This window comes from Tupaia chinensis, unplaced genomic scaffold (assembly GCF_000334495.1).
Source record: "Tupaia chinensis unplaced genomic scaffold, TupChi_1.0 Scaffold000634_1, whole genome shotgun sequence".
Taxonomy (NCBI): Eukaryota; Metazoa; Chordata; class Mammalia; order Scandentia; family Tupaiidae; genus Tupaia; species Tupaia belangeri.
Window position 1 is genome coordinate 1,288,154 of NW_006160154.1, and position 15,418 is coordinate 1,303,571.

At 36.9% G+C, this 15,418-nt stretch overlaps 1 protein-coding gene across 3 annotated transcripts in view; it reads right to left on the minus strand.

Annotated features, from left to right (window-relative positions):
• The window catches only part of MICU2 (mitochondrial calcium uptake 2), a 134,921-nt gene that overhangs the window by 106,335 nt on the left and 13,168 nt on the right, over positions 1–15,418 (minus strand). The gene's annotated exons all lie outside the window — the stretch shown is intronic.

A 15,418-nucleotide genomic window follows, 5' to 3' on the forward strand; every position in this document is an offset into this window, starting at 1 on the left:
CGACCCATATTGTGGGAAAAAAAAAAAAAAAAAAACCACCTCTCAAAAAAAAAAAAAAAAATCCAAACTCTGATAATTATTTATTTCAAGTTATTTATTAGCTATGACAGATGGATTTATTTATTTATTTTTTTGAAGAGGTTTTTTTTTTGCTATAGGATGCATGTGCTTGCCAGAAAGACAGAGAGACAGAAAATGAGAAATCGCCCCCCTCCCCCAGGATAGTCACGCTGCAATCCCTTCTCCTCCATTCTCCTTTCGGGATCTTGGGTGTGTACATGCGCCCGGTGTGAATTTAAGCCACCAGGTCCGGGACTCAAACTGTGGTCGACGACATGGGAGTCCTGTGACATAGCCATTACGCCAACTGCTGGCCCCAGGATTTCTTATTTTTGTTTACAATGAAATATACAAGACAAAAATTTTTCCAAATGATATCATTACTTTTAATTGGAAAACAAGTAACAGATCTACTATCAGTAAATTTATCTGGATTGTGATCTCTCTTCTCTGGGTAGCTGAAAAGTAGATGCAGAGAAGTAAGAAGGAAATTCTGTGATATAAACTATGATCTTATTTAAGGAAGCTTACATACCTATGCAAAAAGATCTAAAAACAGAGCTTCAAGTAAGCCTGGGGAAAGTGCCTCTATGAAAGTGCTGAGTCATAAGCTGGGGCTACCATCAAGGATACTGACAGGGAGGATATACTGTGTCCTACAATAATGACATAGTATGAAGCAAAGAAGGGATGGACTAAAGGATCTCCTGCTTCCTCCCATTCCTTCTTAGGGAACAACAGCTGCAGTCTGTAGCCACAAGTGTTTTTGGGACTGCCTAAGAAAAGTGATTCACTCACATACGATTTTGCCCTGCTTTCCCTCCATGCTCCCATGTTCTCTATGACCCACCAAGACTTCCATATCCCAATCCCCAGCAAATGCTGTCACCTCCATTTCTTCATCTTTAACTTATAGGAAACTCACAGTAAGGATGGTTTATTAAAGGTTGTGGCTGAATACTGATGGCAGTTTGGCCATCACCAAAGCATTTTGATCGAATACGAGTATTTTATCCAAAATGAGTATTTTATCCAAAATATCCAAAAATACAGCAAAAAACTTAAATAACTTTCAGGTAAATGAATAATGAAAGTTTGAATGCAGCAGCAGATGTGCAAATTCTTACTGAAAAAAAAAACTATTTTTTTTGGAGAGTTTTTTTCTATAGGGTGCGTGCGCTCGCCAGACAGAGACAGAGAGACAGAAAGCGAGAAATCACCCCCCAGGGGAGATGGCCACACCACAATCCCTTCTCCTCCATTCTCCTCGCGGAATCTTGGGCACGCACGCACGCACACTCGCCCAGTGTGAGTTTTAGGCCACCGGGTCTGGGACTCAAACTGCGGTTGACTACGTGAGTCCAGCGACATAGCCAATACACTAACTGCTGGATACCAAACTGCTGACTGTGGATCAAGTCACCGACCTGGCGGCTTGAAAAACATGTTGGGCATGTGTGCATGTATGCCCAGAATCCCAAGAGGAAAATGGAAAAGGAAATGTGACATGACTATTCGCCCACCAGGGGGTGTTTTCTCACTTTCTCTCTCTGGCAAGTACATGTGTCCTATAGCAAATTAAAAAAAAAAATTCTGTTAATAGTAGAATTTTTTTTGTGAATTGGTCTTTCTACAAAATAATCATTGACTAATTTTAAATGTCAATCTTAGTTTTGATCATTGTTAACTTTTCTAAAACTAATTGACTTGTTGGGCAAAATGTAATATAGTTGTTCCTTTTCTCCTTTTACATCTGGCTAACTTTTTTGTTAAGAATTAGGGGGACCAGCAGGTGGTATGGCGGTTAAGGCACTGGATATTCCCACATGGCCAACCATGGTTCAAGTCCTGGACCTGGTGGCTTGCTTTCTCACTTTCTCTCTCTCTCTGTCTCTCTGGTCAAAATAAAATAAGTAAATGAATAAATAAAATTGAAAAGAATTTTAAAAAAAGAAAGAATTAGTTCCGCAGGCCAGCAGATGGTGTGGAGTGCTGGCTTCCACATGGCTAACTAAATATTTAAATCTCCAACCTGGGGCTTGAAAATCAAGCTAGGCAGTATGTGTACATGCCCACAATCCTGAGAGGAGACTGGAGAACTGATGGCCATGTGAGTGATTTCTCACTTTCCTGCTCTCTTTTTCTCTCTCTGGTTAAGTTCTGCTAGTTACCTCCTCTAAGAGTCTTTTGCAAAGTACCCATTTCAGGTGAGGTGTCCTCCTGAGCATAAAGAACGTTGAATAAATTTTTACGGAAGCCCTAAGGCTTTTTACTGCAACTGTCTTTCCTCGACACTACACTGAGTTCTGAAAATAGAAGGGCATCTTTTTTCTTTGTTTTTAAAGTAATTATTTATTTATTTATTTATTTATTTACTTAACCAGAGAAAGAGAGAGAATGAGAGAGAGAGAGAGAGAGAAGGAAAGTGAGGAAGTTAGCCACCAGGACTTGAACTGCAGTTGGCCTTGGCCATGTGGGAGTCCAGTGCCTTAACTACCAGGCCACCTACTAGTCCCTATTTATTATTTTTTTTATAGAGGTTTTTTTTTTTTTTGTGTTGTTTTTTTTGTTAACTATAGGGCAGGCACACTCTCTGGAGAGACAAAGAGAGACTGAGAGACAGCAAGAAATCACCTGCCAGGGTGATAGGCTGTGCTGCAATCCCTTCTCCTCCATTCTCCTCTCGAGATTTTGGCAGGCATGCACACGCTGCTGGGGTGAGTTTTTTTTTTTTTTTTTTTAATTATATTTGTTCAATGATATTCATTGTCATTATTTTACTTTATTTTTTATTTTTTTGAAGCTGACCAGAGAGAGACAGAGAGAGAGAACAGGAAAGTGAGGAAAGCAAGCTGCCAGGTCTAGGAATCAAATTGCTGTCAGCCATGTGGGAGTCCAGCTGCCTTAACCATCACGCCACCTGGTGTGAATTTTAAGCTGCCAGGTCCTCCGGACTCAAATTGTGATTGCCTATGTGGGAGTCCAGCCAGCTAACCATTACACCATCTACTGGTCCCTCATCTTTTTTCCTTATATCCTCAGTGCTTAGTACATGATGTGGTTTTTGCTATAGGGCACATGTGCTTGCCAGAGAGACAGAAAGTGAGAAATCACCCCTCAGGAAGGATGGCCACACCGCAATCCCTTTTCCTCCATTCTCCTCTCGGGATCCTGGGCACGCACACACATGTGCCCGGCGTGAGTTTAAGTCACCGGGTCTGGGACTCAAACTGCGGTCGGCTACATGGGAGTTCAGTGACATAGCCATTACGCTAACTGCTGGTCCCATGCTTAATATTTTTTAAATGGTTAAAAAAAAAAGTGTATTCATGAATGAATGGATCTTTATAAGTAAGAATAGATTCTCAACTCAAAATGTGACATTAAAAAATAATTTTAGGGCCAGCCCACGGCGTGGTGGTTAAAGTGGCTGGATCCCACATGGACTTCCACATGGTTCAAGTTCCAGACATAGTAGCTTGAGAAACATGCTGGGCACATGTACATGTATGCCCAAAATTCTGAAGGGAGGGAGAGATGGAAGAGAAGGGATTGCAATGTGACCAGTGCACAAGGGGAAGGGGCGCTTTCTCACCAGAAAGGAACAGTATTAAAAAACTAAATTTCAGTTTTTGAACTAATATGCAAGTTTGTTTTTATGATTATTTACATATTTTAAACCGTACTAATAATTAACACATCTCTAGATAGAAAGGCATATCCTCTGCCATGTATAATTTTACTAAAGAAGCACACAGAAATGGAAATAAAGGCCCTTTGTTTCCTTTTATTATACCCACAAATTACCACATTCTGTTGATTACTTTAGATTTTAAAAATGCCTTTATAACAAGAACGAGGTAATGCTACTGACAGGTGATGGCAGTGTTGACTGTACCAAAGCGTATTTGCCTTATTTTTGCTTAGCTTGGAAACCGTGGAATCTCAGAAATAGAATGCTCTGAAACTGGATTACACCAGCTGCTTCACACTTTCCTTCTTTAAATCTGCATAAATGATCTGATGGATTTCAGGCCTTATATCATGGTTGGTTTGGGTTTTAAAGGATTTTTTTCAGCTTCATCTTGGAGTTCACTGACAAAGACTGGAACACAATATTTCTAAGACAAAATTCACTATCAAAATGTACTTGTAGGATATGAGCAGAGAATGAGCCCTTCTAAAAAAATAGGTAGTTTACTAACAAAGGCACTAAGATGCATACCATTCACATTTCTGTTAATGTCTGTAAGTTAAATCACTGTTAATTATAGTCATACATAGATTACACAATATAAATACACACAAAAAGTAAAATAATGCACAGATTCAATTTATATTTTGGCAAATTAATTGATTATTTGAGCAAAGCTCTGCCTTGTTTGTTCTGCACAAATGTAGAGATCATCAAGGATTTGCTAAACCTTCTTTTTGACATATTTCATGATTAAGCATGTGCTCATCCAGTAATTTCTGAAGATAACTTTCATAGTGAAGATTATTAAAAAAATCCAGAAAAACATTTGCTATAGTGATTTAAAGTTTGTTTTCTTTATTTTGCTTCAAGGTAGCACCAAGCATAACTAAAGCAAAACAACTGTTAAATAAGTGGAAAACAATACGTTTTCCAAATAAGTACATTTCCCACTTTACTACTTCAACTGCCACCACCAGTAGTCATTTTTCTCCTTCAACTCCCTCTATCCTTTTATGTCTTTTACAACAGTTGCTGTCAAATGGGGAAATGTGAGTTCTATGTTTTAACTTCAAGATTAGGAAAGAAACAGTATAAAACTATGCCAGTGGGTCCTCTGTTAAGTCAGAAGAACTGTTAACATCTGCCCAGGCAGCAGTGAGGTCTGTTCCAAATACGAAGTTCTTCGGATGCCTGCTAAAGGAAAATCTTTATTTACTTTGATCCCTAAGAATTTTGGAATCTTCTAAGAGGAACAAGACCAGTGAAAACTTGCAGTTTAAAAGTTTTCATACATACTTTAAAGGTAGGCATGGACAGAATTACATCTGGGTCACCTTTCCCTTTTAAAATGTATAGGTTATACCTTCTCCTGTGCTCTTAATAATTAAGAGAATACCCTAGTTAAAAAGAGTGAAATGGGTACTTGTAACCTAGAGTAGACAGAGCTTCAAGGTCTGAAATGATTCAGGCAACTCAAATCTCCAAACAGGTATTGCTAGTGAAAATACCAAAACACTAACTGAATATTTGACAGACTGGATGCATTTTAATACTAAAACACTAAGTGAATATTAGACAGACTGAATGGATTTTAATACTAAAACACTAAGTGAATATTTGACAGACTGGATGAATTTTTAAAAAATAATTATTTCATCTAACTTTATTTATTTGTTTAAATCTAACCAGAGAGGGACAGAGGGAGGAAGGGAGGAAAAGAAAGTGAGAAAGCAAGCCACCAGGTCTGGGACTGGAACCACAGTCGGCCATGTGGCAGTCCAGCACCCTTAACCACCACGCCACCTGCTGGCCTTCAGACTGGATGGATTTTATAACTTTGCTTAGTTTAAAACTAGTTTCTAAATATTTATGGGCTATTGTTTAGATATTCTTTTATATTTTCTGTAAGACTTCATATAAGTAATATTATAACCAGTATTAATAATATTCCTCTAGAGGACCAGAAGGTAGCATCGTGGTTAAAGTGCTGGATACTCCCACATGGCCAACTGTGGGTAAAGTCTCGATCTGGTGGTTTACTTTCTCACTTCCTCTCTCTCTCTCTTTCTTTATCTTTCTCTCTCTGGCCAAATTAAAATAAAATGAATGAATAAATAAAATTAAATAGTTCTTTAAAATTATAATAATATTCCTTTGAACTTATAGGTAGACTTTGTAAGAACTGGACTAACCTCACTCATTTAAAGACTAGAGGGTGAACAGAGTAAATGTGAAGAAGTAGAAAATAATTTTAGATATAATATTCAAAATATTGTATAATGCAAAGACTGAATATTAAGAATCAGGAAGGGACAAGGATGAAATCTAAAAGTTTAGAGCAAATGCTCTTAATCTCACATACATGATCTACTTCCAGTGTTCATAACTCCTTAAAATCACATGAGGGGACCAGCAGTTGGTGTAATGGCTACGTTACTGGACTCCCATGTATTTGACTGTGGTTCGAATCCTGGACCCGGTGGCTTAAACTCATGCTGGACGTGTGTGCGTGCCCAAGATCCCAAGAGGAAAATGGAGGAGAAGGGATTGCGGTGTGGCCATCCCCCTTGGGGGGTGGTTTCTCGCTTTCTGTCTCTTTCTGGCGACCACATGCACCCTATAGCAAAAAACTGTCAAAAAAAAAAAAAATCACACGTGAAAAGTGCATTCATTTTTGAGGAAAAAGGGTATATATTTTATCACATTCTCAAGCAGATTCACAATCTACTCAAAGGTTATGAAAGATGACAAAGATGAATCAGCAAATATGAGTAATAACAGTAAAATACAAAAATCTGTAAAATGAAATGTCTCAATTTTTATTACTGCTTATATTATAGCATATATAGTTATGAACCTTAAGTAACTAAAATGAATATTAGATTCAATTCCTTTTTGATATACAGCATAAGTTTTTTTGTAAATTTAGAATAAACAGCTTTCCCAATATGACTAAATATGGAATGTGAAATCTATTAATTACAGGTCCACTAAAAATTTCTTCTATTTACCACCAGTTAAAGCAGATTAAATTTAAAAATATACACAACTGCTGTATAATTAGAAAAAAAAAAAGCTTTTATTTCGAATGTGAAATAAAAGCTTGGCCTTAAAAAATATCTTATTGTTTATTCGCATAATTTTAATTTTTGCTTTCACTATGTCTTTTCACTGAGAGACAAAACCACTGTAGGCTGCCTTCTACATTGCTCTATATAAGGAAGCAGTCAGGACAGTAAGTATAATACTTACAGCCTTTGGCAGAGAACTACAACTCAAGAGAAATGTGGATTAGAACACACTGAGAATAAGAATACAGGGGCAAGGGAAAGTCTCCAAAATGGCCTGAGCAGTTCATTTTCACCATGATGACATCATTAGGAACCATCATAATTATTTCTTAGCTTCAGAGCTAATAGCTTTATTTCTGTAATATGAAAGAATGATAATTTAATACATTAATACTATACATATATATATTTTTTGGAGATGTTTTTTCTCTAGGGCACATGCGCTCGCCAGACAGAGACAGAGAAATAGAAAGCAAGAAATCACCCCCCCAGGGGGGATGGCCACACCGCAATCCCTTCTCCTCCATTCTCTTGGGCACGCACGCACACACACCCGGCGTGAGTTTCAAGCCACTGGGTCCAGGACGTGAACCACGGTCGACTACATGGGAGTCCAGCAACATAGCCATTACCCTAACTGCTGGTCTCCCCCATTAATACTATATTAATGCATTAATATTGTCCTACAAAGTTTAAACCAGGTTTTTAAAGTCCTTTCTATTTAAGATATAAAACTCAAAACACTGTCTTTTCAAAGTCATGATAAAAGGAATAGGGCATTTATATTTACTTTCACTTTTTTCCTTACATTTTCTATAATACAGACATATTTCAATAAGAAAAAAACGTTAAGTAATTTTTTAGAAAGAATCAAGAAAGAACCAACAGTTTCCTAGTACATCTCAAGAAATTCCAGTAACCATAATAAAATATTATTTCTTCAGGGCTTGAAGAAGCAATTAGAACTCTTTTTTCTTCCATCAGAGATAGGCACTCCAGGGACCAGCAGTTGGCGTAATGGCTATGTCGCTGGACTCCCATGTAGTTGACCATAGTTTGAGTCCTAGACCCGGTGGCTTAAACTCACACAGGGTGTGGGTGCATGTGCTTGCGTGCCTAAGATCCCGAGAGGAGAATGGAGGAGAAGAGATTGCAGTGTGGCCATCTCCTCTGGGGGGTTATTTCTCACTTTCTGTTTCTGTGTCTTTGCGGTGAGCGTATGTGCCCTATAGCAAAAATCTCTAAAAAAAAAAAAAAAAAAAAAAAGAAGAAGAATATAGCAAAAATCTCAAAAAAAAAAAAAAAAAAAAAGAAGAAGAAGAAGAAGAAGAAGAAGAAGAAGAAGAAGAAGAAGAAGAAGAAGAAGAGAGGCACTCTAAGAGAATTCTCACACAGTGATCTGCCCCAAGTCTCAGTCACTCCAGATCATGGGCACATGGTGTGGTCAAGGAGGTCCTGGCACACAAACCCAAGAACTTTCCCATGTGGGCCCAGCTCTGCTTCTACTGTGCCATCACCCAAGAAGTGACCCAAGAAGTAATCTTTTCACAACTATAAAATAGATTTCATCAGGGGCCGGCAGGTGGCATGGTGGCCAGTGGCACTGGACTCCCACACGGCTGACCACGATTCGAGTCTTGGACCTGGTGGCTTACTTCCTCACTTTCCTCTCTCTCGCTCTGTCCCTCTCTGGTCAAATAAAATTAAATAAATAAATAAATAAAGCTAAATAAAATAATTTTTTTTAAAAAAAGATTTCATCATTGCCTAATGGCTAAGTCTATTGATGAGATACAAAATCTCAATTTAAAACCTAAGTTGTAGTATTAAATAAATAATTGTTCATGCTTCAATCACTGTCAAAATATGATTAGTATTTAAGTTTTTGGGTGTAAAAAGTGTGTCTCAGGGCCAGCAGGTGGCATGGTGGTGGTTAAAGGCGCTGGACTCCCACATGGCCGACCACGGTTCGAGTCCTGGACCTGGTGGCTTACTTTCTCACTTTCTCTGTCTGATGAGTATATATGTCCTGTAGCAAATTAATAATAATAATGACAAAATTAAATATTTCTTTAAAAAATGTGTGTCTCTGAAACAAAGACATACTTTGTAACTTCTGATTATCCTCCTTTTATTGCAATGATTTCCCCTTTAAACTTCAATGCTTCCTTAGAATCATTCTTTTCTGGCTTGCCATGAAAGTATCTCATAATTTGGTATGGCTGAGAGTAAGAATGACTAGAAGATCTAAGTCTTTCATACTTACATTTTAACATAAGAGGATGCTGGATCGTGTATTATGAGATAATAGATGAGCCCGTAGGAGGGACTAAGCTGTATTTATTTTCCTTTGCTGTAAGGCAGTCCTAGCGCCATCTATGGGGCATTCACTAAAGCAACATTAAAGTAGCATTACATTACCCTAACAAAATAGCAGTCCTCTGACCTGGACTTTAACCCTGGGGCAATTCCAAGAGTTCCAGAACTCCCCAGGACTGTGAGTTTGAAGGGAGCCAGAAATCACATTAGGGATCTATTTCTAATTTGAGCTGGTTCTTAATTGGGCAGTTATGACCAAATTAAATGGAAAAACATTTCATCTTTAAAACACTCAATAGTGTGATTTAATCGCTTGGCATTTACATTGCATATACACAAAAACATAGAAACCAATTCATTTCTTACTTATATATTATTTTTTAATTGTGTATACTTGCAAGTAAGGAAAATGACATGGTAATTCCAAACAGTAGATATACTAACTCATAAATATTTTGATTTGGAATATCTAGAACACTGTACTTTTATGTAGAAGTTTCATTTTACATAATTTTAAAAATGGTTTGCATTTCCAGGGTACAAACCAGCTAAGAGATAAGGACAAAGCTCCCAGGACAAAGATGCCTGGGAGCTTAAGAAATAAAGCATATGGGATCAGCAGGTGACTTGGTGATTAAGGCACTAAATTCCCACATAGCAGACCATGGTTTGAGTCCCTGACCTGGTGGGTTGCTTTCTCACTTTCCTTCTCTCTATATGTCTGTTCTTCTCTGGTCAAAATTAAAAATAAATACATAAAGTTAAGTAAAACAATTCTTGTAAAAAAATATGAGATTCATCCATTATTATTCTATTTTCTGAAAACATTTACTAATAATATTATTTATGGAGGATAGGTTTATTTTTTTAAATTTCATTTAATTCTATTTATTTACTTATTTTAATTTGACCAGAGAGTTAGCAGGAGAGAGAAAAAGAAAGTGAGAAAGCAAGCTGCCAGGTTTGGGGCTTGAACTGTGGTCAGCCATATGGAGTCCAGTGTCCTTAACCATCATGCCATCTGTTGGCTCCAGGAGGGTAAGTTATTAAAAGAATATATTCGTGACTGGTTTATTTTACCAAATACTTAATCACTTTTTAAACTATGAATATAACTTTTATATGGTGCAACTATTAGAGGCTTAGGATATGTTTATACACTGCTGTAATTCATAAAATTTCAAAATTCAGTTACAAAAGCATTAATTTATATACATTATCTACCAGAACATATAATTTACAGAATAAGAGCAAGCAGTAATAATTTTCTACATGGGTTCAGCTAAACAAATATAATTGCAAAAGGAAAGATTACAATGTGCTTCTGCTTTTATATTACACTTTTTCTTTTTTCCTTGGTTCTCCAGAAAAGTACTGCCATACATTTACTGTAGGATCTATTAAGCACTGTCCTTTTACAGAAGGACGAGAGTACAACCTCTCATTCACACAGGACAAACAGCTATGCCAAAAGCACAAATTACATCTAATTACAGGGTATAACTTTGTCATCTTTCTTTTCATAATCTAGCCATTTAAACACTTTGATTTTTGACTTTCATTTGGGTTTATTAACATCAAAGCTTTGTCATCACTTATCTGTTTCTACAGACATTTTTACCTGAGGCCATAAAATATAAAAATTTCTTTGCATTCTTGCTTTCTGTTACAGGAAAGATTTAGTCTTTGGGTTTTCAATGTTTCGTGATTATTAAACTCCTATATGTTGCTGTAGTTTATTGCCTTTGGCATACCAATTTTAAATGTAGTTATCATTAAAAATGCACTGCACACAAATATACCAGGAGAGTATTCTAATAAGTTCTAGTTTTAACCATTGTTGATATCTTATAACATCTTTTTTTCTATTTTTCACAAAAATAATCACAAATATAGTCAGCTAGATCAAAATAAGAGATAATTTTAAAACACAAATATAGTCAGCTAGATTAAAATAAGAGATAAATTTAATTATTATTTAACATCTTTTTTTCTATTTTTCACAAAAATAATCACAAATATAGTCAGCTAGATCAAAATAAGAGATAATTTTAAAACACAAATATAGTCAGCTAGATTAAAATAAGAGATAAATTTAATTATTATTTAATTTAAAGTTTAGGTCTCTGATAGCAAATAAAATAATTTCATCTTATTAATTACATTATCAGTTTTTAAAATATTCACTGATTTGACAGAAAAACAGAGTTCAACATATAATGAATGAAATTTGCAAATTTGCTTCCTAAGTTAATGTATTGTTTGACTGTTCAAACATGATGGTCCATGTTCCTCACTTTTATTTTAAAATATTTCTTTTTTTGAACCAGTAGATAGCATGGCACAACGCTGGACTTCCACAGTCGATAGCAGTTTGAGTCCTGGACCTGGTTACTTGAAACCCATGCTGGGCGCGTGTGCGTGCCCAAACTCCCAAGAGGAGAATGGAGAAGGGATTGCAGTGTGGCCATCCCCCCGAGGGAGGGGTGCTTTCTTACTTTATCTTTGTCTCTGTCTCTTTGGTGATTGTACTCACCTATAGCAAAAACCTAAGGGAAAAAAATGATTTTTCTTCTCCTTTTTTTGTTTTGTTTTTGAAAGATTTTTCCTATTGGGTGCTCATGCTTGCCGGAGAGACAGGGAGACAGAAAGCGAGAAATCACCCCACAGAGAGGATGGTCATGTTGCAATCCCATCTCTTCCATTCTCCTCTTGGGATTTTCAAACTCTCAGTGTGAGTTTCAAGTCACTGGTTAAGGGATTGGAACCACAGTTGGCCTCATGTGAGTCCAGTACCTCAACCACTATGCCATCTGCTGGACCCTTATTTAACATTTTTGACAATCTGTTTTAGTCAGGTTGTATTTACAAAATAAACATTCAAAATGTGAATCTGATCATTATCAAACAGAAACAAACACCTCTGGTCTACTCTTACTACTTTAGAATTTTAGTAATTTTTTTTTGGAGAGGTTTTTGCTATAGGGTGCATGTACTCGCCAGAAAGAGACAGAGAGACAGAAAGCAAGAAATCACCCCCCAAGGAGGATGGTCACACTGCAATTCCTTCTCCTTTATTCTCCTCTCGGAATATTGGACACGCATGCACACGCGCCTGGCATTGAGTTTAAGCCACTGGGTCTGGGACTCGAACCATGGTCGACTAGATGGGAGTCCAGTGACACAGCCATTATGCCAACTGCTGGTCCTGAATTCTAGTAATTTTTAAGTTTAGATACATTGTTTGTATTAAACTCAAAAGACCAGAATTTCTGAAAAGTATTTCTAGATAATTCAGTTTTTTAATAGTAACAATAAAAACTCCAATTAGCTGATTCGCCAAAAGAAAACCATCCAAAGTTTGTGGCTCATCCTACAGTCATCACAACTGCTGCCTCTAAGCTCTCACTGTTCATGAACTCTGTCAGTTCTCTCCTCTTCCCCCAATTCTTCTGTTACTCTCTCCAGTAGCAGGCATTCTGAATCTCTCTGCTCCAGCCCACATTTCCCTGATTTTATCTCTTTATTTTCTAGAGCAGTTCACAATTGGTTCTTTTGCTTTTGAAAGTACGGAATTAGTCTCTGGCCAGTGTCTAGGATGAACCATTTCGTGTGCTTTCACTCTCGTTATGATGAAGTCTCCTCAATACTGTTAAATTCCAATCTTTCTATATGTGATCTTGACTCTATATAACCTCCTCCCCCTCAGAGCTGTACCTTTTTGCTTCCTTATACATCACTTACTAGTATTCAAACATTCTTCATTGTGTCTCATCTTAAAATAAAAAAAACAAAACATGTCCTTGGGCTCTTCTCTGCTGCTTACTTAGCCACACTCTGGAAAGAAGTTTTATTTTCTTTGTTTCCTACTTCACAATTTCTCCTAAATACATTCTAATTAAATTTCTGTCCACAACATTTTATTAAAACCTTGTCAAAGTCACTAGCAACTTCCCTACTGCCATGCCCATAGCTCAATCTTCTGTTCTCACCCTCAGTAGCACTCCCTCAGTCTTGAACCTTTTTCTCATGACTAATATTGAACATATGCTTTTACCACTTGCTTAATGCTTTGGCTATGCAAACATCTCATTTTAAGATGGATTATAATAATCACATGATAATTCTTGTTATATCTATTATAAGGATGGTACAGTACTCTATGCAACAAGAGAAAATACAGTTTTATTCGCAGAATTAGTTATGCTTCTGGGCAACTGGCTACTACGAAGCAAGTAACTGGTTAATACCCCTCTTTGAATGTGCTGCTAAATTTCAAATCAAATTAATGTCTCGTTTCAAACATAATATATGATATTATAGCACATATTCTAATCTTTATACTCTATACATATTACTCTAATTTTCCCATGTTTCTCTCCATTTAAACATTATAACTTGCAGTAACATCTTTTTTTTTTTCTTTTTTTTTTTTTAAGAGAGACTTTTGTATAAGTTATGTGCACTCACTGGAGAGACAGAGGAAGACAGAGACAGAAAGTGAGAAATATACCCCTCCTCAGGATGGCCATGCCACAATCCCTTCTCCTCCATCCTCTTGGGATTTGGGGCATGCAAGCACACGCACCTGGCGTGAGTTTAAGATGCCAGATCTGGGACTTCAACTATGTGGGAGTCTAGCAACATAACCATTATGCCATCTGCTGGTCTCATAGTTGCATCTTTCTAAGCCACCTTAAACCATTCCAGTACCAGGTCAGCATAAGTGAACAAACATTTAAATATACCATGAAGAAAATAACAGCTTTAAAGTGGGCAGGGGATATTGTCTACTTTTGGCTTCTTAGAAGTTGCTCTCCTGGGCATCGTCTTCTCTCTTTCCCATTATTTGTCTGACATTTCAGAGTATGACTTACCATATAGTAGGCAAAACATTTGTCATTTTGTGTTACCTAAGCTAAAAGCTCTCTTCTCTCAGGTCAGTTAATCAAGAATTGGCTCACTTCCCTCTTCCTTCTTCTGCTCTTTTAGGGATGAGGAAGAAATTTATGGTATATTCACGGCATACTTTTAGGAGACTAGATTCATAACGGGAGATCAAATATCTAAATTAATTGTATTGGTAATGGACTGAAACGGAATAAAACAGAAATCCAAGAGTTGGACACAGGTGCAGACTGGTGTGTCCTTGGACTTAAGAGAGTGGGATGTCTAGCTTCTGAGCAGGAATCCTAGTATCCCAAGTAACAAAAGAGAATTAAAAATGGGTGATGTTTAGAAAGGCAAGAAGATTTTTGTTCAGAAGCATGCACAGTGCCACACCATGGGAAAGACTAGCCCAAATCTCCATGGTATATTTGGGCAGAAGAGAGGTCAGGCCCTTGGGTTCTCTTACACAGATGTCAATAAGAATAAAGTATCACCTGGGGAGAGGATACACTGATGGAGTATTTGGAGAATCTCGAGAAGTACATTCCTGGGACAAAATGACTTTTGCTGACATTAAAAAGAAGTCAGAAAGAGCAAAGTTGATAACTTATCTTTTTTTAAGTATTTATTTAATTTTATATATTCATTCATTTATTTTAATTTGACCAGAGAGAACAGAGACAGAGATGGGGGGGGATAAAAAAGCAAGCCACCAGGTCCAAGAAATGAACCGTGGTCAGCCATGTGGGAGTGTCCAGCGCCTTAACCACCACGCCACTTGCTGGTCCTCAATAACTTATCTTTAAAAAGTTATTTAATGAGTAATAGGTGACAAAACAGAAATGTCTCACCTTGTTTACATGTACCATATTTTAACTGATCTATACCAGAACTCAGATCATTAATGGTTGACAGAATTTTGTTGCATAATCTTGATTCAAGTAAGACTGACTTGTAATTAAATTAATCTTGTTGGGTTTTTAAAAATTTTGATAGTAATTTCAGTTCAGTAAGTGCTATCACTATTTGTCCTCTCTAAAGATGTAACTGGTAATTCATTAGTGATGCTTATCTTCCTACAAAGATGGTGAATGCCACCTCAAAACCTACTGGAATTTTTTTTTTAAGTTTATATGTAACTGGTTATAGGAATATATAAATGCTGGAGAAATCCCTTCACTTCTCAAAACCAAGCAGACTGACCAGTGTTTTAATTTGTGTTCATGAACCTATTAAAAGCAAGGGCCGAAGATAAGGTAGTGATGTCTATTTGATATATTTGGTCATAAGTATGCCAATCTAACTAGAATTCTTTATATCCAACACACTGCCTTTTACTTATTGAAAGACATTTTAGTGTGGTTTGTGTATACTATCAAAT